General features: G+C 38.4%; 1 long non-coding RNA gene across 1 annotated transcript in view; it reads right to left on the bottom strand.

Annotated features, from left to right (window-relative positions):
* Positions 1-5,692: 5,692 nt before the first annotated feature.
* The window catches only part of LOC109322605, a 23,918-nt gene continuing 13,724 nt past the window's right edge, over positions 5,693-15,886 (bottom strand). The window contains exons 2-3 of the long non-coding RNA XR_002104429.1: positions 11,363-11,367; positions 5,693-5,764 (exon numbers count right to left, since the gene is read on the bottom strand). This is a non-coding gene — a long non-coding RNA (uncharacterized LOC109322605). The remainder of the gene's footprint in view (positions 5,765-11,362; positions 11,368-15,886) is intronic.

Genomic DNA, 15,886 nt, shown 5'->3' with positions numbered 1-15,886 from the left:
TGGAGCTAATCAACAGCTCAGCTGGTAATGTCCCTGCATTTGCTTTTTTAAAAAAAAAGTTGTTTAAGAAGAGCTTGAATTAATAAGTGAGGCTTTGTTTTCTGATTGGGGTGCTAAATGCTTTTAACAGAACTGATAAATGCTCTGTTATCAAGGGCAGGACACCCCTCCCTAATCACAGCACCCTGCTGGGGCCTGGCCATGCCCTCCCCATAGTTCAGCCCCATGGAAGGGAAGGGAGGGGTGATTTAGTGCCTCCCAGCTTCTAGCCTGATCTACTGCAGGCATGTATCAGCATTTTTTCAGTCCAAAGGGGATGTCTGTGCAGTTCAAAAAGTGATTTAGCTAGCCAGGTTAGACAAACCTGCAAAGATTGAATCAATTCCAGCTCAGGCTTCTTGAATGTCTGTTCTTGAAGTAATGTTGAGGGGCTGGTTTTTGCTAGGATCTTGTTTCCAGTTAGCTTTTTTACGTTGACTTTTCTGTTAATAGATGATGCAATGAAGACTAGTAACAAAAATAAGACCATGTCTGCTTCTCAAATACCCAGGAATTGATATTCTTGAATTAGGACCCATATCTAGAGTCTGTATGGTATGCAGCACAAAATAATGTTAAAATAGGTGAGTTGTGGGATCCTTGCTAAAGATAACTTAATTTGAACATGATTAGTTCAAACTAGGTGACTTCAAAGTAGGCTTCCAACCTGGTTTGTCTGGAGACCTTGAAAAGAAAGACTACAAGGCCAAGCAACCAAAGTCCACAAACTAAGAATGAAAGGAAAGGTTGAGAAGACAGGTGAGGGAAGCATGACCTTCTGAAACCTCTAAGTTGGCCTCTGTGAGAGAAAGAAGCCAGGATAACTAAAAGACCACTGCAACTGATGATGAATCTCACTGATGGAAAGTGCTGTCTCACCAGAACGTTACCACCTGCCACCAGATCCAGAAGGCAGAGAGCTGAGAAGTTCAAAACCCACTCTTTTATCCTGTTCTTCATTCCTGCTATTTTTTACTTTGATTTGTTTAATTATTCTATCCAACTGCCCTTTATTGAGCAAGTTTATCTTCACAGCTATTTCTTTACAAATCTTATTGTCTGATCAATTCCTAATTCTGCTTAATCCTATATGTCATTTATCCTTGTTATTCCATTCCTCCTTTTATTTATACATCCTTGAATGAGTGTCTTCTCTCCCAGGTCCCTTCTCTAAGAACCTGTACAAATAATTAAACTTTCTTCTCTTAAATGCACTTACAAGGTCTCTGGTCATGTCTATTTTTTCTTTAGATTTTTTTCCTGTCTATAGGATTCTCAATATTTTCTATAAGCTTATTTTTTCAAATGCTTCTAGTCTCTTAAATGTCTGTTTTTCAACGTTCAATTTTAACAGCCATATATGGCTGTTGTCCACACAGCTGTCTTCAAAAAAGACTGATTTTTAAGCTGACCCCTCTGTTCTTCCAGATACTTTATAGATTTGCCATGGCTGTTCATGCTAAGCCTAATCCTTTGGATATCCCATTCACACAAACTATCTTGATTAATGACTGAGCCTACATACAAAAGCTCTTCAACCCCCCTCAAATTCTTTCCCTTTCACCAGAAATGTCAGGTCTTATTCTTCTTCTGCTAGGGCCATTGTTTTTGTCTTTGAGATATTGAGAGTTCGTACTCTTCCTATTGTACGTAATCTACTGACCAAGTCTTTTAGTTCCTCAGTTTTACTGCTTATCAGGACTTATACCTTGTACTGTACACCTGCTGCCTACACTGTGGTCATCTTTTTCTTCTGTTCTCCATCAGTTTTAGCACCTCATCTGAGATGCATTGTTCTTTCTTGGTCCTTTTCTTTCTTCCTGACATATTCTCAGCGACATCCAACATTGTCTAAACAGCCTCTCTCAAAGTCTGGATCATGCTCTGCCTTCATTTTCAATAGCAGTCAGAATCTGTTTCACTTTTAGGGTGCAAAAATAAAACCGGGTTGAATTCATGTATGAACCCACATAAAATTCACATAGGAAAGGTCCAAGAAATAGGTTTCCTTGACTTAAACAGTGATATAGTAAAACTACTCAGTGAGGTACATTCTGTATTTAAAATTCCTGAGAGAGATAAATTGGTAATTTCTAATCTGTGGCAAAGATGGGTTGTCAAATTTCTGCTTATCCTGAAGACTGTTAAAATCTGCATTAGGTTTCTATTATGGGGAATAAGAAATGGTCAGCCACCACACAGAAATTTAAATCTAAGAATAAATTTTTATTATTGGTTATAATTATCCAGTATTTGGAGCACTGGGGTTCTGTCCCAGAAACTGGATAATGATTTGGTCTGGGGATTAAAAACCTTAACATTTCAAATGATGAATTAGAATGACTTTGGGGAGATTCTTTAGTTAAAATTTATAACTAAATGGAGTGTCTTTCTTGCAATTTATTAGGATTGATTTGTTTTTTAACTAATTGGACGATTTAAACTACTTTGAGGATTTAATGCTAATTAAATGAGACTATTTTTTTATTTGGTATTTCTATTGCTTTAGCCTATTGCTTACTATAGCTTGGCTTTAGGAAAATATTTTCTTGATTTGACTTTTAAGTTTTTCTAATGTACAGGACGGAAGGTAGCCACATTTCTTCTAATAAGCAACGTGGATCTAGAAGCTTTGAAGATCTGGATGCATGGCAACTGATCAACCTATAAAACTGACTACATTTTCCTAATTCGTTCCTTCTAGCCTTACAATATATTCATCTATTAAAACCAACAAAGAGATATTAAAATTTGCTAAAGATAAAATTATCAATTTTTTTCATTACACTAACTAGAAAGCAAATTAAGGCAGCGACTTTTATCAATATATTAAACAGTTATATTGGGTTAAGTCATAAATTGGTCAAATCATTTAATTAACCGAGTAGATAATCAAACCAATGCAAGAAATGCTTACTACTTCAAAACTAGGAGACTGTTTGCCCTAATTTTAAAGTTTTTTAATCCAACTGAAAGATCTTACCAACGGTAACAAAACTAACTTGGTTAGGGACACAGCTGTCCATTTCGGTTATAAACCAAAGCTACAAGTGTGCGCCCAAAGCAATGAAAACACCAAACAGCTAAACTGTTCTTAAGAAGATGTGGGAAGCTGCTTACAGATATTAAAACAAACAAACACACTTTATTGCAAGAAGCAACACAGTAATTGACCCGGCTTCACAGTTTGTATATATTGGGTGCTTCAGCAGCACTTTTTGACACTTTTATCAAAAACTGATTCAATCTGCTATTAGTTAAAAGCACCAAAATAATCTCCACTAAAGCGCCCAAACTAAACAGACGTCAGGGGGGCCAGCTCCAACTATCTTGCTGCCTCGGTTGGACATGCGCTGGGCTTGGTGCAGAAGCATGTGGAGTTTAAAGTAAAGCTCTGTTTTGTTCTGTTTTTAACATCCGCAAGCAGCCAAATCAGATTCTTTTATAAACTGCTGTTTTGAGGGCAGAGCTAGGGCTTAGGTTTAAAGGAAACTTTGCCAGTATGAACTGGCTTTACACAGGATTAATCCATATCCCAATAAAATAAAATATCTTAACATAAAGAAGCCAAAATACAAATAGAACAAAAATATATCTGACAGCAAATTTTCAATTTTCAGGTCCTGTAATTTTGTGGTCTTTTGACATCATGTAACACAGAACCAAGACTACAGTTACTAGAAACAAGAGATGAAGTAGCTGGTTACAGTGCTCATCCTCAATGAGATTCTTTGGACAGCAACAGACCAGAAAGCCTACATATAATAGGAAGAGGCCTCATCTTACCTAAAAATAAATAAATAAATAAATAAATGAAAATGATACTATTGGGTTAGTCAGGCCTAATATAATTTTGAAAATCTCATGCAGCATTTTATCTCATTTTTCATTTATCCCCAATTTAATTTTTCTTTTCATTAGCTTTTGTTTTAAATCCTTGTATACTGCTTAGGTCAGACTAAAAGGGCTATTGTTGCAGAAATTACTTTCCTCATTGTCTTAAGTGTAAGTTGCTATATTTACTATTCTCCATAGTCTCAAGGTACCCCTTGGAAAATACCAGCTTTTCATTTTCACTCATTTTTGACTACTGAAAAAGAATAGGCAGGCAAGGTTCTTTGAGTAGATGTGATATCTTTTATTAGACCAACTGAGTAGTTATTATATATAAGTTATTATTTATAATATTAGACCAACTGAATCTAATGTAGCCCAGGTAAGTTGGGTATGTACTCTCTTTCTCCAATTGAAGGGGATTATTAGCTGGCAGGTGAGCTGTGGGGTAGGAACTGCAAACTGCTCAGTTTCCCACCGTCCCTATAGAACTAGGCCAGGACAGCCAGGGGACTTAACTATATACACATTTATTTACATTAACTTATCACAAGGGGAAGTAACATGGAAACAAACATATGTACAATATATATATAAGATATCTAAACCAGTAACATAAACAATACCTTTTGGGTAAATAACATAAAACCTTATACCAATGCTCCAGATACAGGTAAGTCACAGATAGGTATCTGATCTGAAACAAATAAACCCCAAAGGTAAGCTCAATCCCAAGGGGAAACCCCAAAGCCCTTATGATTTTCCCAAGCCCTACAAAGAAGATGGTAACTTTAGGGGAGGCCTTCTCAGTGGGACCTCCCCTTTCAGGAGCCCTTAACTAAGCAGGGGGGACTCCCCCTCCCCTGTGGGAATCCTCTTTTCCCTGCAACTTGCGGTTCCCAGGCCTGGAGGGTGGACCTCATCCTCTGCACCAGGCTGCTCTCTCACCTGCAGTGGGCTTCAGGGGGGTTGCTGTCCCCTGGAACAGGGCTCCGCTATGCAGGGCTTTTAGGGCCTCAGGCTTGGCCCTGTCTGCTGGCTAAGTAGCCCGATCATCGTCTGGCTCTCTGGACTCAAACTTTTGCTATGTGTTGGAGGCCTGGTCTGCTTTGTGCAGCACCAGGCTCGGTCCACTCCTGGACTCCCTGTTCAGCATCTCCTGCACCGAGCTCCCAACCTCATTCTGGGGGTTGAGGACCTGAGCTTCCCAAGCGCTCCAAAGGTCCTACTCTGTGCACCGTCCTGTGCACCGTGTCTCTGGCCGCATGCCAGAGGTTGCAGACCTGAGCCGCCTCACGTAGCTCCCAGGGTCTGGATGCGGTCTGCTGTGCTGCGCACCGAAAGCCTAGCTGCTAGAGCCATCTGCCATTCCCCAGTGATAGAAGACTTCAGGGGCACTTCCGGGCTACTGCTTCATCCTGCTGAGCAGCTCTCTTCAGCTCTTCTAAGCCTCGCTCTTCTCTCTTCTGGATGTGCTTCCTCATGCTGGGCACGCAGCTCCTTTCATATGCTCCAGGGCTCCATCCCTGAAGTCTTCTGGACCCGAGTGTTGCGGTCTTCAATCAGGTCCATGGGGCGGGGCGGGGGGGTGTGAACTCCTCTCCTCCTCCCCTCAGGAGAGGGACTTGATTGAACTCCTCTTGCTGCCTCCTGATTGGGGATGAGCTCCACCAATCAAAACAGCAAGATGTCAAGCCTGGGACTCAACCCAAGCTCCAAAAGGCAAGCCTGCTACACTAATAAAAGATATCACATCTACTCAAAGAGCCTCACCTGCCTTATGTCCTTAGACAAACATGGCTACAAGCAAAAACACAGTGAAAAAGAATAGAGCAATTCTTCTGTTGCAAAGAACTCAGGAAAGACCATCAGGGAAGAATGCTTTTAACACCTGAATTCCCAATTTAAAACTCTGAGTTTATTTGTAAATCATGTTTGCATTGTGTGGTACTCCATGACACCCCTGAAAGATCTCAACATACCCAAGTGCCATGGCACCCTGGTTAAAAATCACTGGGATAACTCCTACCACCTTCATAGCTTTAGGACCATAAGTATGATCTGCAAACTCTTGGTATAGTCAATGTGATCCAGTTACATTGAAAGGGGCAGGTTTGAGCCTGAGCTCACACCGTAAAATCTTACTCAAGATCATGGTTTTTGAGAAATATTTGCTGTGCCAAGTATAACATGGTCTCCCAAGAAATAAAGCTAAGAAATCTGTCACTAATTTTCCTTCTCAGGTAAACAGCTATAGGGTGAAAGATGGTGTTAGCATATTGTATAAGCTTAACCAGTTTCATTGCAATAGTTAACAGGCTAGCCAGCAATAGTGCTGTCTTTCACACGCACACATATATCCCTTCAACATTCTGGAAATAAACTGTACTAGCCTACAGGATACTAAACAGGACAATTAGGAAAGGAGCCCTAGGTTTAATTGTACAAAGTTTTTTTTCCATCCAGTCAATATAAATACATTTTAGTATCAAGCATTTCAATTTTACACCAAGTTAAAATTGTGATTTGGTCTATTATCTTATCATTCAAGCGACTAAAAAATCTACCAAATAGATACTAATCAAAGGCTGTGGACACAGAAATGTAAAGGTCCTTTCCCATTATAAATTTCCCAATTCATTCAGTCCTTCTATAAATATTTTTAGTTGTTTCTCAGGGTGGTGAGAGGTTAGAATTAATCCTAGGTGAGATACTACAGGCTTGTTACAAAAAATGTTGCTCAAGGAGACTAGTTACCTTAAGGATTTAGCAGGACAAATCTGGTATAGACCCAATTAGTTGCATTATACGGAATACAAGCTATACCACAGTTATGGAACAGAAGACCACTTACCATTCAGCTTTCTACACATGTAGTATGGATATTTTTTCTTGAAGGTTTTCCATTAATTCCCACAATTTATGATCTTTTCTCTCAGTTGCTTAAATGTATCAGACAGAGTACTGCTTATTATCTGATGTCCTCTAAAAAGAATCAAGAGCTGGTAAAATACAATAGTGTAGACAAAGTTTTACCAAATGCAGCTATTTCCATTTACATTCAGATTTCAAACAAAAATGTGAAAGCTATTCCCTACCCTATGGACTTTGTTATAAAGATATTAAATATCATCATATAAAATGAAAATGTTATTTTGATTGCTTCTGATCAGTCCTGTTCCATAACTCACCCATTACTTAAATAGAATTTATGTAGATATGGGATATTTTCTTAGTGATACTTCAGCTTAGAAGAGCAAAAGCAGTAGTGACCAAAGCTGGAACTATTTTTAATTCACAAAAAAATGTTGCAAATATATTTCTATATTGCTTTTCATCTGGGAAGTTTAGGGGATAGAGGGATATACAAAATATACTGAATTAAAAGGGAAGGAGGAGTACATGTTGCTTTAGGTAACTTTTTCTTGTGTCTGCTTCTATCCTGAGGTAAGCACTGGCTAAACCAGGGTACTTTAGTCCTGACTCATTTAGGGGTAAGGTTCATTAGCTGAGATTCCAGTAACCATGAGATAGAAGCAGCCATATGAAACAGTCACCACAGAGCAGTTGACACATGGTAGGTCCTTCCTCTCACTTTAATCTGGTATAAGGTATAATTTGTTCATCAGAGGCCTCATCCTCAATTTAATCTAAGGTCACGCTGAACTCTGGGAACCTTAAAGTGGGTATAAATAAAATTTGCTTCCTATTTTAGGTCCCTTTACTCAAAAATAGAAATCAGGATCTAAGCATGACTATATAACCTGCCTATTTAAGGTACATACAGGGCCATCCCTGGGGGGCGTGAATCAGGACAACTGCCCTGGGTCCCGTGCTTTGGGCGGGCCCAGGGAGCCAGGTAGAGCAGTGCGGTGACTCCGCACTGCCACTAGCTCCACATTTGGCCACTTGGCACCCCCACCGCTGAATCCACTGCTGAATCCGGTGCATCCAATGTTCCCACCCCCATGCCGCCGAATCTGCTGCTGGCTGCCTCATGTCCGGGGGTGGGGCCCTGCACTGGCTGATTTGCCCTGAGCCCTGCACCCTGCTCAGATCATCTCTGGGTACATATATGGTCTCTGCTACCAAATATCCAACCATCTCAGTCTTTAATAGCTTCATACTATTTTCAACATTATCTTAATCCTATGACCCCAGGTGACTTCCTGCCCTTTGGGCAGGGGGCTGGACTTGATGATCTCCCGAGGTCCCTTCCAGCCCTGATGTCTTATGAAATCTATGAAATTAATATATTTACTTTCACAAAACCCAGCAAAACATAAAAGGGCCATAATTTCCATCATACAAAGCAAAACTTTTATGTATGAAAGTTATTACTTTGTTTAAATACTTTGGTCACTAGCTACTAATACGAGAAAATCAACTCTCTCGTCCTGATTGCCGTTGTCAGACTGAATAGGAGTATACAACGTTCTGATATGCCTCTCGCAAAATGAGACATTTTGTCTTCAGTGGGCAGTTTCAATTTAGTGCTGTTTGGTTTTGTATCCCACATAGACCTCTCTTGAAACTTCTTTGTGAGGCATTAGCCAATTGCTTGTAGAATTTCTTTTCTTGCCAAAGGCTGAGACCTGTGTTGCTTGAGTTTACCCATGCTGAGCAGCTGACTATGAAGGTGTCAAGAATAAAAAGACTTCAATCAATCCCAGAGGCAAGCTGCCTCATTCTTCAGTAATAAATTAAATAGTGAGACACCCTCTCTGGTTGGCAGGATAGTGTGGGAAGTTTACTGATCTAGCTTTCTTAATTTACTTTAAAAAAGAATTTTAGTGTAACTTTGTGCTTGAAGCAGAGATTATAAAAAAAAATAAACATTTAAATCCATAAACAGTGATCCAGAATGATGCTGGAAATTACTTCAAAAATCTTCTGAGCATTCCAAGAACATTTAAAAATTGTGCAGAATACAGTTAACACAATAAAGCAATCAGCTAGATTTTAGGTAAAATATTTAACTCACTACAATTTAATGTCATGATCTTATAGCAACCCCCCCCCCACATTTCTATAAACTATTAAGGTGGAGTTTGAATCTTAGGGCTCCCATAGAAAATTGACTGTTTTTAAATTAATTGATTCTGAGCAACAATGCCAAATTATTTCTTGGAAACATGGGTTAAATTATAGTACTTTATAACACTTGTTTCTGGCTGCAAAAAGGGTGTTTACCTACTTGTCACAAACACCAGTGTAACCCTGAGAAAGATCTTTATGAACAGATTTACCCTGTGGCAGATACTGAATATGATCAACTGGGAAATGAATAAAGCAACTTAAAAAAAAAGAAAACAGTATGGATTTAATCCAAGAGTTTACATTCTAGACTTAATGGAATATGATAACTTCTTCAATCACAACACCAGTTGAATTTTATTTAAATACTGTTAGTGTCATTTTATCAGGATCTATAGTACTCATTCATTTGAGCAGAGAACAAAATCATCATTTGGAATGAGTGAACTTGATGTTGTATGACCTACAATGTAATTTATTCTTGGTGAATGGGCAATTAATTTAAAAAAATCCTGAGAGAAGAATTTCTTATGGCCTAGAACAGGATTAGAGATTACTTTGGGGAGATAGATTTCCTTTTATATTGCTCATTTAAGTCATTTCCTGACAAGAAATCAACTGCTCTCTAGTTGTAAATAAATATAACATGCCTTGAAGCTGAATTGTCCAACTAGCAGCCTGCAGAACATATATGGTCCATGAGATGACTTCACTCAGCCCACCTTTAGATCTCTTAGATCTGTTACTTTAGGTCTGTTACTTGAAAAAATTATATTATTTGTTCATTTAATACACATGTTGTAGAATAGGATTTAATGATATAAAACATATAATCAAAGCATTATTAAGGGAAAAACATACATACTCTGTGAAGTATTCTTTATATTTAATTATTCTTTTTATCTGAAAAATATATAATTTCACATATTCAGGCTTCACACTGGCAGCCAAATTTTATCTATGTTTCTTTTTTCATGGCATGTGGCAGACAGCACAGTAGCTTGTTTCCTCGCAAAAGAGGTGTGTTTTGAAATGCTCCTGTCAATCCAGAAATGTCAAAGAGGTGATGCTTACATTCATCTGAGGAGGATCAGGAGTGGCTGATCATCTGAAGAGCAATAGCATCTGCTTTAACAAATGATGAGTTCCTTGATCTGACTACTTGTAAAACTACATATTTTAAGGGGCAGTCACATTCCTTTAATGCCAAAGCCTTCAAATCCTTAGTGAATTAGTCAATGCAATAACATTTTTATTAACATGAGAGAGGTCCTCAAAAGTATTCTTCCTCTCACAATGCCTTAGTATGAGAATAAAACTAGTAAGGCAGAACCAAATGATTTCTGAAGGCAGTTTGGACAGCAGGTAAATTATACATGTGCAGCAGGAAAAACAGAACATGGGAACTTCACTTCTGTCTCTGAAATATCGGAGCTAAAGTAAATTCTGGAGTAGCCATCATAATATTAAGATTCCTATCCCCCAAAAGCAATGTTGTCACATCTACTGGGCAAGGTATGACATTCCAGCCAGCAGAGGCCAACAACATATAGTTAGGCCCAAATTTGTCAAAGCAATTAAGACATATTTACATTTCATTTATGTCAGTGCTTAAGTTGTTGAAGAGGGAAGACCTTAAATATGTTTTTAAGTCTTTGCATTGGTGCTGTAAGCACATCTACCCAGTATTGATTCAGAAGCAACAAATTATCTGAGACCTGAACTTTAAAGCGTGGCTCAGAATGACCTATAAATCTTTACAACTAAAACCAATGAAAAGGAAGTTAAAATTAACACAAAATTTAGGTGAAAACTGATTGACTAGAATCAGGCTGACTGAGACCAAAAAGTGAAAAGCCCTTTTCCTGAAACTCTTTAGGGCAGGGAATGGCATATTTCTACTTAAGTGCCATGTTAATTTGTCACAGGTAAGAAATGTGCTAGAAGAGCTTGTCTTCACTTTCTATTTCACAAAAAATTCTGTGCTGGCAATTTATGCCCTAATGGAACTTCTTTTCCTTTAAAGCAGTTTAAGTTCTGAGAATAGTTTGCTGGCATCAATCAACAAGCATTGGTAACATCTCAGTGTTGTTCCTGAAAGCATAGTACCAATTTCAGGAACAAGAAGACCAAGGACAGCATTTGTTCAAATTGTATCCACTGACATTAAAGGATGTTGCAGAGTATTTTGAATCTGTAGCCACCTATCTAGTCCACCCTAGCTGGTTTCTAAAACATCAAATATACATAAATGAAAAATGCACAAATACATACATATTTCTGTGGCAAAGAGAGAAATGTCTCTCAGAAGTCTTCTTATAAGCCAAAACATATTACAGAATTTAAGCAATGGCATTAGAATTGGATTTACATAAAACCATTATCAGGTTAATAATACAATTTCATTTAATCTGTTCAGTGAACTTGCATATTGATGCCTTGTTTTTTCCACAGTGACTTATTGCCTCATGTTTATTCTGCTTAGAAACTGGATTTCTTTTAAAAATAAGTGTATAAGAAAAAGCAAATCCATTTTTATATGATTTTTTTTAATGTATAAAGAAATGTTTTCCCTTACATCTTTGGGTTTGCCTAAAACTGTGGCAGCTCTTGAAAAGGAAGACTGATATAAAATTTTCATCTCAATGATAACTTAACACTAGAGTTGGGGGTGGGGGAGATTAATCGAGTCTGCTCTGATGTGCTAGATTTCTGGCACATCGGAGCAGACAAAAGTATGTGTATAAATGCCCAAAGTGTGCAGTATCTAAGGTGCATTAAGGAACATGTAGATGCACCCACTGTAATGCAATATTAATAGTTATCCTAATCTAAATTAGCAGACAGAAACAACAGAATAATAATGTACTGCAACAGATCTGTGTGTGCAAAGTAAGGGTTGGGAGCTACTGTTTTCCCAGTAGAGAAGTATGTGCATCTGTCAGTGGCTTCTAAAACCAATACCTAGTACAGTATTACAGCATACACCAGTACATGTTAACACTATGAATGACAGAAGTCCCTGATAGGCTTACCCTCCACTGTACTTCTATTTTAGGGGAAAACAAAATGCTGCACTGGAAAAAAATATCCTTTCTACAGGTGACTATTTCATCTTAAAGGGGTAAATTTTAATCCTTTGTATTCTGTGGTTCTCATGTTTTGTGGTTCCAATACAAACATACAGTGAAAAAACAAGCAAAAAACAATTGATGGGCCAGATTCTGATCGTGATTTCACACAAATGTGGATCAAAAAAACATTGCAATTGCTCATGGTGTTCCAGTCTTATGCTAAATACCTGAAATTAGATCCCATGTGATATCTTTAGGTAAAAGACATACCAAAGCCATTATTCCATGTTTACATTACCTATTTACAACCAGAATCTTGTCCCCACTTGTGTTGAGTAGGTAACCACTCCAGGAATAGCCTTGTATTGAAATCAAGTCTTGCTTGCTGAGTAGTGGGCTACTCAGCATGAGTAATACTGGCATACTCTGGCCCACAAAAGTTATCATGATGTGACAGGTGTTACTTTTTAGGGGAAAATATATATATTTATATAAACCTCTAAAAATACCAACTGATATTCAGAAGATAAAGCACTGCACTAAATAAGTAGCATAGCTAATTGCTTCAAAACAAAGTCTTAATAAATCTCTTTCACACCATTAAAATACTACTGCATTTGATTCTTCACTGCTCTACAATCATTTAAGAAGGTAAATGCTTAGCTCACCATGATACCTACTCATAATATTTATTTTCCTGTTCAAAGAAAAGCAAAGATAACACTAAATTATTTTGGTATAATGAAGTTATGGTACGCATGGCAAATTTATTTCGTACAGAATGTAAAAAGGGCTTGGGGAAAATAAATATATCCCACTCATGATATATTTATCATAGGTTTTGTGTGATTATTTTAGTGTACTTCATTGAAATTCATCATCATGTTGCTGTTCTATTAATTGTCTTGTTGTAATACGCAAAATAGATTTTTATTATACCCAATTGCCAACAGCACTGTGCAGCATATATCTATCAGGGCAATATTTGAAGGTACCCTTACTGAACTTATTGATAAGTTCTCAACCAGCAAGTCATACTATACACTGTATTTGGGGACATAAAATAATCCCTTTTCCAGAGTAAAAAGGCGAATCAGACAGATGACTAATGGAAGCTACCCATACAGCCAATCATATAGGGCCAAGGGTATCCACAATTCCTTTTAAGGCTAGGTTTGTATCTGAAAGTAGTTATATCGAGGGCAGTGGTAGGCAACTTTTCAGAACCACGGGGCAAAACCACCCAGCATTTCGAGGCAACCACTGCTACAGCTGCTTCCCTGCTGCCACTTCTCTCTGCTCCCCAGCTATGGTGTGGACACAGCTCTTCACTGTCTGGCCCTAGTACAGGCACAGGCATGGGCCAAGCCCCACACTGCCACCAAAGCTCCCCACTGCTGATAAACCACTAAAGCCCTTTCAGGCTCTGTGGGCCAGATCTTGTGTGCAGGCCATATGTTGCTGACCACTAATACGGGGTCTGAAAGAGAAAGACCTACTTCTTTATGCTTCTTAGCACAGAGCAGCATCTCTGGCTCCACTAGTTTGAGAGGCTCTCTGAAAACTGGCTTTGTGTGAGAGAAATTCTGAGGGGTCTCAAGACACTAGCTCTCCAAGTACCAAGGTGTCCATCCCAGAATTTGGGGCAAAAAAGGTAAATTTTGAACTATCCTTGCTCCCTTACTCCGCTGCACTGAATGCATCTCAAATGCAACTGAAGAGCTAACCCAGGAGAAACAAAGATTAAAGGGACCATAAATATTGCCAATTTAATTTTCAGAGTCTGTTCCAGAAAATGCCTGCAAAATTGCATTACCTAACTTAAGAGCCTTCAGAAAAGCATGAAACACACATGGCCAGATCCTATTCCAACTATTGGGCATCTAAGTGAACCTATGCACATATGCAAGATTCTATTGCACCCCGTAAATCCACCAATGCTTTTTTTTTCTGTAGAACTTTGTCATCTCACCCTTAAGAGTGAGTCACAAAAAAAACCAAACAGGGAGGAGGAGGATCTACCTTTTGTATTAGCATTACTTCGGGGACCAACGTGAAATGCAACAGAATTGCAGTTAGGCACTTAAATCTGTTTATGTGTTTAACAGGTGGAACCGAATCTGGCCCACTATGTTTTAGGAGGTTGACTCCACTAAGATAAGGAAATATGCTTTCAGCTGGCCAGCCCCTAATGCCATCCTAGTCCAAAGTGAGTTCACAACTCTGAACAAGCACAATTCTATGTCATTCATATCATGCTAGTTTTAAACAGCAGGTGAGTTATAATTTTTGTAATTTCTAGCATAGATGCCAACAGCCAATCTGTCATGATTTAGAACAAAAGGGGATTTTAAATTAGACCTATTCAGTTACAAACAAAAAACATACAATGTGTTAAAAGCGTCACACAACTCTCAGTCTGAGATGATCATTCAAGTGGAGGAAGACAGGCTTAAATAACCAACTGATCTGGAGGTCAAAAGTGCAAATGCCAATTAAGATGGGACCTAACAGAGCCTATTTGTCAGTGACTGAGAAACTATCTGGATATGACAAAGTGTGAATATTTCCTCATGATTTTAAAGATCCTTTGAATAGGATCTGAAGTATGACTAAAAAAATTGGAAAGCCTGAAAAATGTAATTATACCTGTGTGGTTGGGATAGAGTTAGGCAAACTTTCAAATGCAACACATTCTTTGTCAGGTCAACTGCAGTGTAACCCTCTATTATAACCCTGGTAGAGAAAAGATTAACTGGATCTGGATTCTGTACACCTCAAAGTTCAGTGTGTTGAACTCCAGTATTTTTCACTCAGTCTTATCTCTAATTAGAAGCTTGCATTTTCTTTTACTGGCCTACTATCTCAGACTTAGGTTAGACATAAACACGTGTTGCAAGAAGGCATGCATCCTTGCCATTTTAGACTTATATCTGAAATTTCTGCTGATAAATTATACATTCTCACAACTGAAAATCACAACCAATGTTAACATTAAAACCCCTTAATGAAATTATACTTAGGAACTTTGTTGAGGTCTTTTCAACCAGACCTTCTTTTTGCTCCACACCAAACCTTCAGTTTTCATCACTAAGAGCATGCATCTCTGGGGACACCAGGTTAAACTGATCTTTAATGAAATTAAATTAAATTAATGAAAGGGGTGAGAACAAAAAGAACATTGCCTCTCACTGCTATTAGAGTGAAAGGAACATGACTGAGAGAATAGGCATGTCTTCCTGTGTTCTGAAAGCATTCCCTGAGGACACTAACATAATGGAGGAGGATTAGAAAACATTCTTAACTTGAATTCAGAGAGATGAGAGAAGGAGATGCAGAGTTGGACAAGAGAAGCAGAAAGCTGGGAAGAGGGACAGAGGCTGGGAACCAGAAAGATAGAAGCAAATAAGCAGGCCAAGAGATAGGATCCATGGAGATATAGGACAACCTAGAACAGGACGAGGGCAAGAGCTGAGGTGGGGGAACAAGGCGCAGAAGGCAATCAGGAAAGACTAAAGGGACCAAAGCAGAAAGTCTAGTAGAGTGCCTAACACCAGAGGATGTGGAGACTGAGGAGACCAAAGTCTAAATATTCGCATGCTGTAAAACCCCTTGGCAACAAACAATTAATTCCCCTTTCAGTGCCTCATTCAGATACCCAGTTTACTACTGCTGACCATCATTAAGCATGTGCCCAAAGATGGCAAATGAATGTATACAGACAACCTTTAACGTTGGCATTTTGTAATTTCTGAATGTTGGATGTTGCAACTTTAATGCTCTTTAACAGTTTTTTTTAAAGTCTTGTATAGAATATAACATGCTGCATAGATCCCAGATAAGAAAGTTTGTGAAATCCAAGTAGTGCTCATGGTAAAAATAAAATAAAATAAGAGTGTGTG

This window comes from Crocodylus porosus, unplaced genomic scaffold, assembly GCF_001723895.1.
Source record: "Crocodylus porosus isolate Cpor-Errol unplaced genomic scaffold, CroPor_comp1, whole genome shotgun sequence".
NCBI lineage: Eukaryota > Metazoa > Chordata > Crocodylia > Crocodylidae > Crocodylus > Crocodylus porosus.
This window is presented reverse-complemented; position numbering and strand designations above follow the sequence as displayed.